We start from the raw sequence: 5,762 nt of genomic DNA, 5'->3' as shown, positions 1-5,762 counted from the left end.
TTTTGTTTGAAGCTAGCACACCAAGTCCCATGGTATGGTATAATTAAGAACAACTGTTTACTTTTTCTTAAATTCAACACCCCTCACCCCCACCTCAAAAGCTAGACATTAAAGTACTAAATATAATGATCTTGGTAAACCAAATTGCTATGTTCCTGGCAGCCCATCCCTGCTGTTTCCCTTAAACATTTCTATCTGAAATGATGATGAAGGAAAAAAGAAACCTGGAAAATACACAGCTATCCCTTGACTGAGTCCCCCACCTAACCATCAGAGTTTCCGCTTGAGTGCTTAAAAACACTCCCTCTTCCTCTGTGCGTTTTGGGCTGTTTTAGATTGTTCCTGGGTTGTTTGTTCCAAGGACCATGAGGCACCAGCCTGGTGTTGAAGTCTGTTGGTTAGTCTCCCCAAGGAGCAATTTGGGCCAGTCCTTGAGAGCCTGCAGTCACCTTAGTCCTCCCAGTATCTACTCCAGGGCCTGACCTGAAGAAGTACCCAGTATGTTATTGAATAAATGCTCAATTTGTTGTCTTTCTGAACTATGTAAGATAAACTGAGCATCCCTAACCAAAAAATTTGAAGTTCTAAGTTCTCCAAAATCCCAAACCTTGGGAGCACTGACATGATGCCCCCGACTGGAAAATTCCATACTTGTCCTCACATGACAGGTCACAGTCAAAATGTAGGCACACTAAAAATATTACCTTTCAGCTGTGTACATAGGGATATATGAAGTATAAATGAATTTTCTGTTTAGACTTAGGGCCCATTCCCAAGATCTTTCATTATGTCCATGTAAAACTGTTGTTCAAAATCCAAAAAATCTGAAATCTGAAATGCTTCTGGTCCCAACCCATATTGCGACGCAGGACTTCAGTTCAGTTGGTTCATACCCATGTGGCTTTCACTGCTGTTAAATATTGAGATACCCCCTTATGGAGTGTGGGTAGCTGCTGTTCCAGGCCCCTCTACAGCCTCATCCACCTCCCTCCCGGGACCCTTCCGATAACAGCAGCTAAGAGGTAGTGACTGGCACAATTGGGGCCACTGAAACTGGCCCCAGTGCTCTGATCAGTTTCATTCGATACTGGTCTTTAAGATTTATTTATTTATTTGAAAGGCAGAGTTAGAGAGTCAGCGCAGCAGCAGCAGAGAGATAGAGAGAAAGAGAGAGAGCGAGAGGTTTTCCATCCACTGAATCACTCCCCAGATGGCTGCAATGGCCGTAGCTGTGCCGATCCGAACTCAGAAGCCAGAAGCTTCCTCTAGGTCTCCCACGTGGGTACAGGTGCCCAAGGACTTGGGCAGGTCTTTAAATATTTTGAATGTCATCTCTGGTTTCACCACCTAAATGTAATTTTTAGTTTTATTGGTTCTTCAGTTCACCTTATTACAGTGGAAAGAGATTTAATGGTTTCTTTTAGGCAGTGGTTCCCCAAATATCTCCAAACCAGCGGCGTCACTTGGAAGCTGGTTGTAAATGCACATTTTAGCCCATCTCAAACCTACTAAATCAAAAAGTCTATGGATAAAGCCCAAAAATATTTATTATTTTTTAAATTATTCATTTATTTAACTTATCTGAAATATATATATATATATAGAGAGAGAGAGAGAGAGAAAGAGAGAGAGAGAGAGAAAGCAAAAGAGTGCTCCCATCTGCTGCTTCTCTTCCCAAATTCCTGTAATGGCCATAGATGGACTGGGCTGAAGTCAGGACTCAGGAACTTAATTCAGGTCTCCCAGATGGGTGGTAGGGACCCAAATATTTGAGCGGCCTTCCAGGGTGCATAATAATTAGAAGCTGGAATTGTGAGCAGAGCTGGGACAGTAAACTAGGCACTGTGAGAGGGGATGTAGGAGCCCTGACCACTTCTGGATTGGCATACCAACCGCCTACCCCTTATCTGTGTTTTAAGCAGCAACTGCCCCCCCCTGCCCACATTCTGATGGCCAGTCATGCTTAAGGGCCACTTCTTTTTTTTTAAAAGACATTTGTTTTAAGCACAGAGTTACAGAGAGAAAAGAAGAGGCAGAGAGAGAGAGAGATCTTCTATCCCGTGGTTCACCCCCCAAATGGCCACAACAGCCAGCGCTGGGCCAGGCCAAAGTCAGGAGCCAAGAGTTTCATCTGGGTCTCCCACGTGGGTGCAGGGACCCAAGCACTTGGGCTGCCTTCTGCTGCTTTCCAGGCCATTAGCAGGGGGCTGGATTGGAAGTAGAGCAGTTAGGACTCAAGCTGGGTGCCCATATGGAATGCTGGCATCACAGGTGGCAGCTCAAGCTGCCATGCCACAATGCCAGCCCCTCAGAAGCACTTCTTTGAGCCCCTTGCTTTCATGAATATTTGAAGGAGTTACCCTTGAACAATTGGCTGTTATTAATCAGAAGCCTCTAACCAAGGAGTCAGGTTGGGACTGATTAGTTTGAGGATAGAAGTAAGTACTAATTGGATGAATAGTTAAGACATAAGAAAAACTGTTAGGCACTGGAATGCTTTGGAAAGGTACCATGGGGATTGAAGCTGTATGGATCATGTGTTCTGAGGGGTAGGGGGCTGTTTTCTATATTTTGCCTTGATAAAATATAGAAGGCATTCTGTATAATGCCTTGACATCTTAGGGCCTTGCTGACCCAGGGAGGAACTGTCCTTCCCAGGGTTAGCTAACTTCTACAGATAGTAAATGACTCACCTGTGAGCATAACTTTGATATGCAAAGCAACCAGTCTGAGTCCTTGCCCCTACCCGATTCCTTTAAGCAGACTTCTGCAGTCCGGAACATTATCCCCCCTGCCTTAAATCACCCCGTGGCCAGTACCAGAGGGCTAGAGACCACCTCTGCAGACCAGAGCCTGCTGAAATGATGCCAACCACCCAGTGCTGAGTCTGCTCAGCTGCTTATTGGGCCTCACCCATTCCTTTCACTGAAAACCATAATAAAGACGTTCCTGCCCCCTCTCTAACCCTAATGTGGGCCCTTGTAGCTCTGTGTAGCATGCTGTGCCCCTTCATGTTGGAAAATGTGATCAATAAACTCTTTTTTTCAAGATCTGTCTCTGTGTCTGTTATCTTACTATACTCGATTAAAACAAATTCCACGAACATTTCAAAATGGAAGTTAGATGGAGTTGCGTTCCAACTGGAAACTCATTTATCCCTCATGCGACCTTGAGTATATTACTTATCCTCAGGCAGCTTCAGTGTCCTTATCTGTAGAACACGGCACAAGATTTCTATATTGTAGGACTGCCATAAGGACTGATGATACATTATCAGTATCCCTTACTTGAAATACTTCGGACCAGAAATAATTCAGATTTTGATTTTTTTTTTCAGATTCTGGAATATCGCATGGGTTTTAACAGTTGAGCACCCTTAATCTGGAAACCTGAAATGTGAAATGAACGACCTGTAATGCACTGTAATACAGTGAGTGGACAGTGAAGAAATAGTAGCTCTATGGCCAGGAACGTGAGAAAAAAATAACGGAATAAAGGGCCCCTTGGGGGTCAGAAATGAACACATCTGCTGCGTAATAGATAGCCTTTCAGGCTTATATAGCATTTCTAATGTGCAGTCACTAGCAGCAACAAGTCAGGAGATATTTCACATAGGGCTATTTTTGTTCCCTAACTGAAAAACTCCTCTCCTCTGTATTAAATGATGGCTGCTGTTCTGTTAAAGAAACGAAACCTGATAATTAGTCTTGTAAACAACAGAATTAAAGGCAGCATAGTTTATCACTTTTCCTCCGCTCAAGTGTCATTTTGACACGCTACAGCTGCCTTCACTAATTGCCTGATAAGCAGACTTATCAAGTGACATGGCAGAGAGACAAGAGGTTGGAATTGGAAACCACTCTGGCCTTAAGACAAATGCCAGCCCTGTGACTTTGGGCAAAGCGCTTAATAGCACCAAACTTCTGTTTCCTTATCTGTAAAAGGAGATAAGAGCACCTACCTAAGAGAGATGTTTTAAAAGATCAGATATAGCCTAAGTAATGAGTTTCATTAGTGGAAGGCCTGAGACTTGAACCCAGTCTGAAGTTCCTACCAACAAATAACAGCCTCACCATAGCCCCAGATCAGAGCTTCCACCATTTAGTTCTCCTTCTCCTCTGTGCCTTCCCTCCCTCCCTCCCCCTTCCAGTGCAGGGACAGAAACATTTTTTAGGATTTGAATCATTTCCTTCTTTCTCACTGAAATTATAGCCCACATGGGGTTTTACTGCTTCAAACTGAGGACCCTGGACGTCCAAATAATGAGCAGATGCTAGAGCTCACCTCTAGCAAGAAGGCTCAGCTTCAGCTGTCATCCTGGCCACTTAGCAGCTTGGGCTGAAGTTGCTGCATTTAGTTATCTTGGGATTTATAAACTTACCTGTGAATCCTACAGGGAGAGTTGCACATGCTCAGGCAAGTCCTGTCTTGATGGGGTTTGGCCCATTTGGGAGTCGTCCTTTCTCCCTCAAGCTGCCCAACAGATGTGCCACTCAGACATTTCTGCTTCTCTGAACCCTTCTGCCTTTCTGGCCAAATCTGCATGCTTTAGAGTTGCATGGCCAACGTACCAGGGGTTTCCACATATTTTCATGTCAGGGGCCATTTGATCAGCCCACAGTGGCTTGGCTTCCTAATCTTCCCTCATAAGGTCTTGTCCAGGGCTAGTAGTGCTCAGAATTGATTGATTCCTGTTAAGGCCCAAGATTGTCCTGAATGTCATTAATTGAAACAATGGGGTGAGTGCAGATTAGACTATTCTTTTAACTATTTATTTGTTTGCAAGGCAGAGTGACAGAGTGAGTGATCGAGAGAAGGAGAGAGAGTACTTTCATCTACTGGTTTACTCCTCAAATCCCCACAACAGCCAGGGCTTGGCCAGGCTGAAGCCAGGAGCCACAAACTCCATCTGGACTCCTAAGTGGGCAGCAGAGACCCAAGCACTTGGGTCACTTTCTACTGTCTTCCCAGGCACATTCGGAGGAAGCTGGATTGGAAGCAGAGCAGCTGGGTCTCAAATCTGCACTCTAATTAGGGATGCCAGTATCTCAAGCACTGACCCACTGTGCCACAACACCAGCCTGCAGATCAAACTATTAACAGACTTACCTTACCAGTGATTTTTTTTTTCAGGTAACTAATTTTGATGGCTCTGGAGAAGTTGTAAGTTTTCTTTTGACAATGCCATTCCCCATTTCCCCCCCAGAATAAGTACTTGTCACTCCCAAACACACTAAATAATATGCTGTCATTTCAATATTACAGTTTGAGGCAAAGAGACATTTGCCAGTTTCCCTGACATAACACTTCCTGTTTGGAGAATATCAAATTGAACAATTTTGAGTTGCAGGTCAGTGTGGATGAACATTTTGCTTTCTGTTTATATGCCACATACATGGGTGAATAGGTAGCATCTTTTTTTTTTAAGATTTATTTATTTTATTTGAAAGGTAGAGGAGCCAGCACTGTGGCAGTATAGGCTAAGCCTCCACCTTTGGCGCCGGCATCCCATATCGGCATTGGTTCATGTTCCGGCTGCTCCTCTTCCAATCCAGCTTTCTGCTTATGACCTGAGAAAGAAGTGGAAGTGGCCCAACTCCTTAGGCCCCTGCATCTGTGTGGGAGATCCAAAAGAAGCTCCTGGCTCCTGGATTCAAATCACCTCAGCTCTGGCCATTGTAGCCATTTGGGGAAAGAACCAATGGATGGAAGAACTTTCTCTGTCTCTCCTTCTCTCTCTCTGTAACTCTGCCTCTCAAATT

This window comes from Lepus europaeus, chromosome X, assembly GCF_033115175.1.
Source record: "Lepus europaeus isolate LE1 chromosome X, mLepTim1.pri, whole genome shotgun sequence".
In the NCBI taxonomy this organism is placed as follows: Eukaryota; Metazoa; Chordata; class Mammalia; order Lagomorpha; family Leporidae; genus Lepus; species Lepus europaeus.
Note: the sequence above shows the minus strand (reverse complement) of the source record.